This window comes from Molothrus ater, chromosome Z (genome assembly GCF_012460135.2).
Source record: "Molothrus ater isolate BHLD 08-10-18 breed brown headed cowbird chromosome Z, BPBGC_Mater_1.1, whole genome shotgun sequence".
Classification (NCBI taxonomy): domain Eukaryota; kingdom Metazoa; phylum Chordata; class Aves; order Passeriformes; family Icteridae; genus Molothrus; species Molothrus ater.
The window spans coordinates 58,549,326-58,561,394 of record NC_050511.2 but is presented as its reverse complement, the minus strand read 5'-3'; the positions used below and the strand labels follow the sequence as shown (position 1 = coordinate 58,561,394).

At 45.3% G+C, this 12,069-nt stretch overlaps 1 protein-coding gene and 1 long non-coding RNA gene across 9 annotated transcripts in view; one reads left to right on the top strand and one right to left on the bottom strand.

Annotated features, from left to right (window-relative positions):
* Window positions 1–12,069, top strand: part of TMEM161B (transmembrane protein 161B) — a 210,262-nt gene that overhangs the window by 62,245 nt on the left and 135,948 nt on the right. The gene's annotated exons all lie outside the window — the stretch shown is intronic.
* Window positions 1–12,069, bottom strand: part of LOC118699074 (uncharacterized) — a 58,491-nt gene that overhangs the window by 40,974 nt on the left and 5,448 nt on the right. For all 4 annotated transcript variants that reach the window (XR_004982023.1, XR_008508982.1, XR_004982021.1 and 1 more), the window contains exons 2-4: window positions 10,887–11,043; window positions 5,662–5,811; window positions 2,556–2,750 (exon numbers count right to left, since the gene is read on the bottom strand). This is a non-coding gene — a long non-coding RNA (uncharacterized LOC118699074). The remainder of the gene's footprint in view (window positions 1–2,555; window positions 2,751–5,661; window positions 5,812–10,886; window positions 11,044–12,069) is intronic.

Here is a 12,069-nt window from a genome sequence, read left to right as displayed (position 1 = left end):
CTTGACCTTTTTTGCAACCCTTTGGAATTCTACAAACACAAGTTCTTTTGTGTCTACTAAGAATTCAAATTCTTCCTCTTTTAAATTCTTCCTGGAGACCTATTTCTAAAGTTATCAAGAGCTCCTGATGGTATTCTGTCCCTAGGAGGTAGAGCCTGACACCCCTAATCTCCCACTTCTCCTTTTTGCTCAGTCTCATAGATCCTCAGGTCCTTTTCCCTGTGGGGGGCAATTCTTTCTGATATGCCCATTCTCTTTACAGTAAAAGCAAACTGGTCCTAGGTTTCCCCATTTCCCAAACTATCCGTTTTGTGTCCAGTCCCAAGAAGCTGCACCCCCCCTCCATCCACCTTCTCACATTCAGGGTCCCCCTCCCTTACATGGGTTGCTCTTTACGTGCTGGTGGTTACTATTACCTTGGCTTTTGCCTTGATGTTCTCTTTGTCCCTCTTCATATATACCTTCTGTAACTCTCTTAAAAGATTTTCTAATCTCCTTTCTTGCCAACTATCTAACATTTCTAACTTTCTCCATATATCTTGAGTGACATAATTTATCTTTAGTAAGATCCGTCCAGCTACTGTATCTGGGTCAGTCCTGAATGTTGCCTCATATTCTTCCTCAATCTTTCTAGCCACTCTGTTGGGGTTTCTTCTTTCTTTTGCTGTTCATCAAAAACTTTACAAGCATTTTGATTTTGTGGAGCTGCCTCTTTGATATATCTTGTAATTAATGCTCTATACTCCTTTAAGTCTTGCCTTCCCCCAGAGCTCTTGTGGTCCCAACTGGGGCACATTATGGACCTTTTCAGGTCCCCTGGAGGTCCCTTTCCCATATCTGTATCCCAGCCACCCAGATCATCTGTCTTTCTTCTGGTGTGAACAGCATGGTCATTATTGATTGCATTTCTTCCCATGTATAAATATTGGGTCCCAGAAACTGGTGTAACTGCTTTGCTGATCTAATGGGGTCCTCTAGTAATCCTTTTAATTATTTCTTGAACATTTTCACATCAGAGGAACTTAGAGGTACAACTACAAATCCAATTCTTCCCTGCAGCTCCCACAAGAGTACTTCCCTCAGGGGATATAATTCTATTGCTCTATATCCTAGGTATCCTATTGGGATATAATCATATCCTCTGATCTGCTTTCCTCTCATTGTGCCACCCTGTTTCTGGTGTTTTGGCTAGGCCCAACAGAGGGTAGGGGAGGTGCAACTGGGGCTACTGGAGGTGGAGGGGGCAAGTATTTTAAAGGGTCTCATTCTATGATACTTTAAACAGGATCACCTTCGAGGATGAGGTCTCCCCCTCCCAGCAGGGAGGGTAGTCACTTTCTTCCTTAGCTCTTACACAGATGTTGAATGCCTGCCCGAGATCTTTAGCTTTTGTCTGATCTACATCTCGGCCAGTATACATGGTTGCTCCTGATTTCCCCTTTGGTGTATTCTACTGTGCAATACTGACTCATTTGGAGTTTGTCTTTATCTCTGGTATTGGGGTCATATTTCCTCTGGGCTAGTTTCCTTCCTAGTGGGCTATCTGGAGGTGTTGGAGATACCTATTGGTATCTCTTAAATTTCCACTTCTCCCCTTAGGGATTCTCTACTTGCCCATAGTCCCATCCTGACCGACCAATCACAGGCCCTCCCCTGACAGAGCCTGCCTCTCTTACAAGGGAAAGGCAAAAGGGAGGGGGAGGAAAGAAGGATAGGAGTAAAGAGAAGGAAAAGGGAAGAGAGAGAGGGGAAAAAACCTTAAAAAAAACCCCCAAACTGTACTTCTCTTTTGAAAAGTAAGAAAAACACTTATGATCTAGGGACTTCTGTATCACCAGACTTGTCCCTGCCCTTCCCCCCCTCATCTGGTCCCCAGTGGCACTTTGCTCCCAGCCCCACCTGGCTCCGCTCGGCTGTGGCCTACCCCTCGCCCAATTCGCCTTGACAGCTGTGGTCGCACCCCTGGCCTGGCTCAGTCGCGGCTTCGGTGGCTCCACCCACCCCGATTCGGCTCGGCGTCAGTCTGCCTGTGGGCCCCTTCGGGTAGGCGGTGTGCGAACTGGCACAATGACTCCTGGGCGACACAAACCCCTCGGCGGTCGCCCCGCTTCCAGTCCGGTCTCTGGAAATTATAGCACTGCATGCGCCCCAGAGGCAGCCCCCGCTTTGAGCGCTGCACGAGCCACTGCACCCTGCACAGGCCGCTGAGTCATGCGGAGCACACCAGCCCCTTTTGTGTGTGCCATCTGGGAATCCCGCTGCGGGTCCCCGTCCCCACACAAACGCGATTCCCCCAATGGGCGACCTCTGCCGCAAGCCCCTCACAAACTCTTCAATCTCACGCATCCTGCCGGCCACAGGGTCCTCTTTGGGGGATCTCTGCTTTTCCTCCCCACCACACGTCCCACTCTTCCCTTTTTCTTCTTACCGTTCAATATTCTGATGCTTCAAGGGACTAGGACAGATCGAGTATAGTACTAGTGTGAAGCTCACTTTTATATATTGGAATTACAGAGTCACAATCTGGCAAAAGTAGTTATGAGGATGGTACTCACCGCCCCTTCTCCTCTTTTCTTTATCCAGCCTCATGTTGTCTTTGGGCTTCCATTCTGCAACCACCAGTGGTCCTCGGAGAGTTTGATAGACTCTGCCAAATTTGTAGCAGGGGGCGCCCCCTTTGAAAACTAGTGTCACCGGGGTGCGGTATAAATCCTGGGGGAAGCCCCCCACCATTATGAGAAATTATACTCCTAAAAAATTTAAAAGGTTTATTAAAATTTTATCAAAAATACAACAGAAGACTGAATAGAGAAAATATTATGGTGCTGGGAGCATTTTCCCCCCCATATGCTCATTCACACAATGGAGGTTTTGCCTTTTAACCCATTAGCCCCTCCCAAAGTTCTGTCTATCGACTCCTTCTTCCATGTCCAGTGGTGGAGTTTACTTCCTTAAATGTTGATTGGCGGTCAGGTGCTGCTAGAGTAACCTGTCAGTAAGCTGACCCTCCCAAATGTCCCGACTACCCAGGTTACCCCATGATAACAATGCAAGGAGGGGGAAAACACAACTATAAATGTATAAAACTTCTCTTAACATATACACGGTATTTGCATTTTAATTGTGAGAGTCAACCATTGCATTATTCATCTGTCAAACTTGATCAAGGGCTTGAAGCATGTACACCCAGATCTCAAGGCACCATAAACTTTTGCCATTGCATTAGATATATATCAAAAGCTATTGATTGCTAAACACTCTGCTCAAAAATACAGGGTTTACCATACAAAACTATTTCCTTATGGTTTTTTTTTTCTGTCTGCTTGAACTACTTGTCACAGAGCTCCTGCAGGAGAGGCTGCAGAGAGCAAACTTACCACCAGCATGCCTCATCCCCCTCATGGGGAGAGACCACATTAAGAGGCTGAAATCAGCTAAGACAGTTGACATGGGTGCCACTTAGTGTCAAATGTTGCCATGATTCTTTGATATCTACACCTATTCATTGGGAGCCAGCCCAAGACTACATAGTTTGACAGAAACCAATGAATAGGCAGCAGGTGACAAGAGTCTTTAGTTACATCCCAGCTATCTTAACCAGCCTGGTATAAGGATTCATTAGGCTTTGTTGGCAATGATGAAGCCCTGTATTCATATTGCTAGTTGGGGGCTATGTACAAATCACGAATAGGACGGGACCACTAAGAACGCATCTTGAGCTGTTTTATTTTCCAGCATCAGTCTCATTACATGGTTATGACAATGGGAAGATGCCATTAGATTACATCCCAGGCAGCAGACAAAGAATGTTACAACTTACTTTAAAAGTTTTTTGACCAATCACACAAAGCAAAAACATATTGTTCCATCCAACCACTGTAAGTAGACCTACCTTCGGTTAGAACAATGCTTGCTTATTTCCAATACAATACCTACTTGTAAGCCTTAAAACACAATGCACAGAGCTCCATTATTAAGCTTAGAACTTCCTAATATTTTACTAGATATACTATTCTGCAACTTAAGGAGTTATTCTAGACAAGTGTTAATACACAGACCATTGTTCTATTTGTCGTTACTTTTCTACTTCTTACATAATTTTTCTGCTGACAAATCTTATAGCTACTACTAAGCTCTAATCACAGTTCTACTGTCTCTAAGGCCTGTCTTTTACATCTTTCCCAAAACACTCTGATTTTAAAGATTCCCACATATTCAGAACAGGAAAACATATATATTGTAATGTTAGTAACAACAGATATTCTGGTGATGATGTGAAGGAGCCCTGGAGGGCAATGGTTGTCTCCATGTGAGACACTGCGAGAAACAGCACTAATTTTTAAAATTTCAAAGGTTTACTAAACCTTAACAAAAATACAACAAAGGACAAAAGGAAACATTACAGCACTGGGAGTCTCCATGACCAGCAGCCACGTGCTCATCCACAAAACGTATGCTCTGCCTTTTACACCCTTAACCAAACTCTCAAAGTTTTGTCAGTCAACTCCTACTCTGCCATCCATTGCTGGAGATTGCTTTCTTACATCTTGATTGGAGGTCAGGTGTCATTATGCCATGCCTCCTAGTAATAGACCGGCCCTCCCCAAATGCCCTGACTACCAAGACTATTACAAGGGGGAGGGAAAAGAGGACTGTGGGAGGATATATCACTAAACATCCACAAAACTTATCTTAACATACACATAATATTCATCTCTTAATTGTGAGAGCCAACTATCACATTACTCATCTAAAACAAATCCCCTTTTTTCTTTTTTATAGGTTATTTGGCTCGAACAATTAACTCCCATTTTCTACTCAGATTATCTACTCTGACTACTCAAAAAATATATATATTTAATGAGTCATACTAGCATCTGTTGATGTGGGCAAGGACAGTGGGAAAAGAAGAAAAAAATCTCACGTTTTCCTTAGACACACTTATTTGGAATGGACAAAATGGGATCTCAGAGGTCTGGTATGGATTTTTTACCCCCATCTACAGTGCCTATGGGGTTGCTACCCTGCTACTGCAGGTCTATCTTAATGGTGAGTAAAAAGGCCAACTCAGTCTTGCCCTCTAGTCCCTATTGTATTAAAAGACAATTGAGGAATGATAAGGCCTTCTTGCCCCCCCTTACCATGCCTACAGGGTTGCTGCCTGCAGCAGGGCTCTAATCTTCACAGTGGCGAACACAGGGGACAACCCATTCTTGCCCTCTATTTCCTGTCTTACTCTAATTGTTTCCTAAGGAAACTGCACCAATACCTTACAGTTCCCTGTGTACTTCCCCTCAACAGATGCTTGTAATTCCCATCCATTAAAACAGGACAATTACATCAATAACTAATATGGTTCAAACTCCCCACCCAAAGTGTTACGTTAAAACAGTCCTCGAGCTGGCTGGTGGAAGCTTGACTACTTTTTGGACATCTTCGAGCTTCTTTGGTTATCTCTCACCTAGCCTATTCTTTGGGTTCTTTTATCAGGCCTTTAATTCTCTACTCTCACTCTGCAGTTCACACAGCTGATTCAGTAGTTAGCAGAACCTGAAAGGGACCTCCCGACCAGGGGTTAAACTGAAGACAATGCACATAGCACAGCCTCCTGATATGTTTCATTATTTGAAAGGGTAATTGAGTCTTAAAGTAGTTACCCACCACTGTTGACACAAGAGAACAGCGTGGCCTAGGAAGCATTACAATCGCAGAGAGGTTTAAAATACTTGGCTTAGCATCCCGTTTTGATGGCAGCAGTTTCCAGGGAATGTGGGTTAGAACAGCAGTGGATCACAGCGATTGCAGAAACACCTGTTTATAGGGATTTAATGGAAATTTAAATTTGATGGAATTCACTGTACACAACTTTATATAAACCTTAACCTTTTTGCAAATTTATATGTAGATGCAAATTTCTCTCCCTACAAGAACAGCGCGTACACAGAGAGCCAGGGGCCACTCCAGCCAGCAGAGCTAGGTAGTGCCACACAAAGAAACACCCATATACACACATGTCTGTTCTCCCAGGTGGGACAGCAGATGGATGCACAGAGCTGTGTATCCAGAGCCATGTCCTTGATTGTCCCCAGCCCATGTGTGCGCACAGGGACATGTGCAGAGCTGATGCACATACACAGTTACCTGCTCACTTGCAAAAAGCTCCTGTGCACCACAGTACTTGATAGTAGCACCTGTGTACACCCAGCCTGCCACACCAGCACACATGTGCTACACAGACACTCACCTATGTACAATCTCTACCAGTACACATGGACCCACAAGCGTGAGACCTGCTTGCGCGTAAAGCGTTTGCACACCAACGTGTGCAGTGTCATACACATTAATATACACATGTCCCACACAGAGCCATGCTCACACCTGCAGAACTTGTTCACACTCACAAGCACAGAACTGTGCAGAGACCCACTCACACCTGAAATTGTGCAATTTAACACATGTGTAAACAGCAGTGTACAAATCATGTGTACACATGAGTTTATCTATGTGAACAGTGCTGTGCCCACCAGCACACATGTACACTGTGCAAAGCAGGACGTGTACACTCACATCTGGGCACACTAGAAAACACATGTGCACACAGAGCCATGCACGCCAGCACACATGTATACAGTATTCTCCCACAGCTCTCCTGGCCCCAATGCCCCTATGAATCTCTCCTTGTGAGATCATGACATGGTGGGGATGGGGACAAGAGAGGGGAGTGTGGGTGGGACATTGTGGCACAGTTTAAAGAGCACCCTCTGTGCCTTTGGGGTGGCACATTGTGGCACAGTTTAAAGAGCATCCTCTGTGCCTTTGGGATGGGAACAGACAGGCATGTCCTTAAAGGAAAGGTCAAAGAGAGACCACTCTGGATTCTTGCTTCCTGCCTCTCACTCTATAAGGGCAAAACTTGAGCACCTTTTGCTGTCCTGTCTTCTCCAGGAGCCAGACCAGCACAAAGGAGAGGATTAGAAGGATTTTTGAGAATCACTGGCAGTACATAGCACACACAACATTTCTCACCCCTTACATTATCATGGGATGATGTGGTAGGAACTAACAAGAGCCTTACTCCACTGCCCTAGAAGCCTGTGTTTTGTCAAGGGGCACCTTCTTAACTGAGGTGGGGTACTTGTGGCCTCTGTTACTATGGAGGACAGCTCACAGTCGCCTGGGGGTATGGTAAGAAAAGATCCAGGCCTCTCTGCAGGGGTTACAGTGACTTTGAAACAGTTTTTCATCAAGATTTCATCTCAGACTGAAAGAGGGAAAGGTATCTGCATCATGCATGGAAAAATATCTGAGCTTTTGACACTCAAGCACTTCTCTTAACTTGAAAGAGAAGTAGCACCTGTTAGTTTTAAATTTGTGTGGAAAACAACTGTTCTGAGTCACACTTGATCAAAAATTAGTATTCATGGAGAAAGAAACAAGAAGGCATGAGGTGGTAAATGGGACGATGAAAACAAAGCACACTCTGAGCTAGCATTTTTCTTGAGTCCAGGACTTTGCTGGGACATAGTGGGGTGCAAGGTAGTTAAAACTCGATACATCTACTCTTGACTCACACCATGGCTACTACATATAGTTTCAGTGTTGGGGTCACATCTCTACTACACATTTCTACTTGCTCCCAGTCCTATCCTCATCAGTCTAACCACAGGCTCTCCTGACAGAGCCCACCTTGCTGATTAGCCACAAGGAAGAGAGAAAGAAAGAAAGACAGAAAGAAGCTTTACCTTCTTCTTGGAAAACAAAAGCAAATAAATGACCTGCTTACTGTCCGGGGACCCTACCATTAGGTTGGTTCTGCTGCTCCTCTCCTGCCTCGGCTTGGTACCTCAGCACCCTTGGCAGAGCAGCACAAGCAGCTGCCAAGCCGCTCACGTGGTCCCGCACTCATACAGTTTTATGCTGACAGGTCAGGGGAAGCCTCTGCACCTCAGCAGCCAAGCTACCCACATGGACCCCCATGCCTGTGCGGCTCCACGCTGGCGGACCGCAGAGAAGCCTTCCAGTCCAACACCGCGGCCCCATGGCTCCACATGCCAGCGGACACTACAGCGAAGTCTCCTCAGCCCAGAGCTCCTAGGCCAGTCCTGCTGAGCGCCACTGCTCCCAGCATCCCTGAGTCACCGCAGACAGCCCCGCACAGGCAAGCCCACAGCATCAGGGCCCCCTCCAAATGGCACCGATCGTCAGGCATGCTGTGTGCAACCATGCCCCATGCCCCCAAGCCACTGCCCCCTCCCCGCTGAGCTGGCAGTGCTGGGGACAACAGCGCAGGGCTTCGGTACCCCAGTCCCATGGCTTTATGCTGAAGGGTGTTAAAGGGGAGGTGCTGCCATTTTCACACTCCCCCTTCCCACTGCCTTTCAGCTTGCTAACATGGAGCGACTGCCAAAAAGCTGGCGACATGGCACCCCAGTGCTCTTTGCACCTGCTCAGCTTTGCGCCGCCGGATGCCACAGGGAAGCGTCTCCCCCAGGACGTCCCCCCCCGCATCCGCTCGGCTGGATGCTGGTGAGTCACGGAGAAGCCCCTGCACAACCAGAAGTTCCAAACCCCAGTGGTGCAAGTGCTGCACTCTCTGACACCCCAGCACAACCAAGCTGTCTCCTGACACCTCCAGCGCTCACACCACCACCACTGAGCTAGCAAATCCCGTGGTTTGTCGCTCTCACACAATCAGAAGTTCCCGACCCTCAGACTGGGTTGGCAAAAACTGGAAGTTACTGTGCTGGGTCCCTGCTGGCCGCGTCTCAAATGAACCAGGTCCCACTGGCATTTCTTCGCTCAGGAAAACCTGTCCGCTCGCGGCCCCCACCCAGGAAACCCCACACCACTGGGCCAGCACTGGACATCCCCGCACTCAGTGTCTCCCAGCCACCACTACCAGTGGCAGCACCCCCTCTTAGCTTGGGTTGGCAAGCTCTGCAAGTTAACGCACTGAGTGCGCACCAGAAGCCCACCGCGCTGAGCGGTGTGCATGGTGCCGCCCAACATGGAGCAGGTGTGCCGGCGGGTTGGGAAAGCTGCCATGACTCTCCGCCCTGATACAGGGCAGTCTTTTCTGATCAGCGATTGTCACCATCACTCCAATACCTTCTAAATCTGGTGACCCTCAATCTGGTGTTTCTAGGCTTTTGGGTCCCCTTAAATCTAATATGTCTCTATCATACACGTCCCACTGGCCCAAGGGTCCCCACTTTACTCTTCTACGCATCCAGCTTGCAGCTTCTCTGCCCCTCCTCCACACATGTCCCATCGGCCACGGGGTCCCCACTTTCTTCCCCCCCCGCCTTATATGTCCAATCATCCAATATCCTGAAGCTCCAACCAGGAGGGATCCCATGTACTACTTGTCTGAAGCTGATATTTGTACACCCAGATCACAGACAATCAATCTGGCCAAAACAATGATCAGGATGGTACTTAATTTCCCCCTCTTCTTTTTAATTATTTAGTCTTTTGCTGTTTTTGGGGTGTAAACCTGCTACTTATCCAGTGACCTGAAGAGAAGCCGACCGAGCTGCCAAACTTGGCAAGCTGCACCTCCCTCTCAAAATCTCCCAGGGTCACAGAGATGAGATTTTTATCCTGGATGAGCCCCTGTTTGTGAGAAACAATGCTCACTTTTAAAATTTCAAAGGTTTACTAAACCTTAACAAAAATACAACAAAGGACTGAATAAGGAAAAATTACAGCGCTCGGAGTCTCCGTGACCAGCAGCCATGTGCTCATCCACAAAACGTATGCTCTGCCTTTTACACCCTAAGCCACTACCAAAGTTTTGTCAGTCAACTTCTTCTCTGCCATCCATTGCTGGAGATTACTTTCTTACATCTTGATTGGAGGTCCGGTGTCATTATGCTGTGCCTCCTAGTAGTAGGCCGGCCCTCCCCAAATGCCCTGACTACCAAGGCTATTACAAGGGGAAGGCGAAAGAGGACTCTGGGAAGACATATTCCAATACATCTACAAAATTTCTCCAATAACATCATTATACATCTATAAAATTTCTATTAACATCCACATAATATCCATCTCTTAATTGTGAGAGCCAACCATCACATTACTCGTCTGTAACAGACACCACTGACTTACTCTCTGCTGAGAGTTCCATCTACCTCCAGTTGGCTTTACACTTTATCAACCAGATCTTACCCAGGTCTCAATCATTTAGTCTGGATCTCCAGTGCAAAATACAATCCGAATCTCTCCACTGTTTCTGGGTCAGTTAGCAGCTTTTAAATGACCAGATCAGATACCTGGTAAAGTGTCTAGCAGCAGGTCTGGAGAGACTTGAGTGATGGCCAAAAAGATCTGGCTCTGGCAGACAAGCTTTTGTCTCTGTCACAGCCATCATAGGAAAACCTTGGTAACCAGAGGCCTAACTCATATAAATGTTATGGCTCAAACAGGCACCCAGCTTTAACTTGTCAAAAAATGTACAGCTGAAAGATAAACCACAAATTCCTTAGAGCTACAGTATCTAGTAGTAGATGATTCCTTTGCAATGCTTATAAATTAAAGTGAGGTTATTTAATTCCACTTAGTTCGTGTGATCTTTCCCTTGTATTGTGAAAGACTTACTGTAAATCAATCATGGTCATGCACCCAAGGGCTCCCAAGTTTGTTTCCATGTGTTTACAAGTGCATAAGCACTTGACTTCACATCACACTACACCAATGCAGCTGAAAAGGTTTAAATTAACCTTTCCTTCACTTCTTCCAGTTCTTTTTAAGACAATATATTTTGATGTATATACAACGTCAATGATGTCCTGCAGGTTGCTAGAAACTCAATATCTGAATTTAGGCATTGACTGAGTTCTCAGTACTCCAGAACGAGTTAGTCAACTTCTTCAACTCAGCCTTACCAGATATTTGGGTTTCATTGGAATGGCATGTCTTTTCTGGGTTGTTTCCAATTTCATGGGTTTCAATGTAACCCGGGTCCAGGTAGAAATCATATATTCTTGTGAGGATACTAATTGCCAAAGTGATGTTTCATGCTTCGTCCCTCTCAAATTCACTCTGCAAAATACAAAAGAAAATTAAAATATGAATTTCATTACAGGGAACACCCCTCTGAGTCCCAAGAAGATGGAAACACTAGCTATGTTGTGCATCTGGCTTTGCTCGCAAGATTTAGGCAACATAGTGACTCTACTCCAAGAAATGCTTGGACAGCAATGGGCTTGGACCCAGATAAATCTACTCTCACTACTCTTTGCACTATGTTTCTTGGAAAATTAAGAAAAAAGAAAGCAATACTAAAGGACTATGAAATAACAGCACAACAGCAAAGACCATCAGTGTAGTACAGTAAGGTTTTTTGCACAAGAAATTTTCCACCACTTTGTATGCATGTGCATGCAAATGCAAATATGTTACAACATTGCAACATTACTTAGCTTAAGTATGGATATTGTTCTAACATCACTCTCCGTAATTATGGATGATTTACAAGGCCATGCTAATAAATACCAAAACTCTCAAGACTTCTGAGTCTGTTTTCGCCTGGTTTGGATATGTTGTGAAGCCAGCAATCCCTATTGGTATCAGTAGGTTTTGCAAGAGTCAATTTATATAATAAACAGGATAATTAGGAGCAAAACGTCTTCTGAAACCCCTACACAGCTTTACAGGAGATGTAAAATCTTTTGTTATCTCAACTGAGAGGATAAAAGAAAAGGGAAGCTTTCAAATTTGTGAACATTTCTTAACATGCCAGTCACATGAGAGATACAAACTTCCTGCAAACTATATCTCTTGCAGTGAGGCCATGATAACCACAATAAAATTATTATAAAACTGACTTAAGAGAATTTAAATATTTTATTTTTATTGACCTAAAATTAGGCTCTTTGTTTTTTGACACAACCATGTACATTCTTGCTTAGGACATTCATGATTTATAGTGGTCATGTGTTCAAACTAAACTGGCTTCAAGGCTGTGTTGCTTTTCTGGTTCTTTCTATTTTCTTTTCTTTTTGTATTCCATTTTGTCCTGAGAAACCTTTTATTTCAGTGGCTTTTTTCCATTTTGTAGACCTAAAT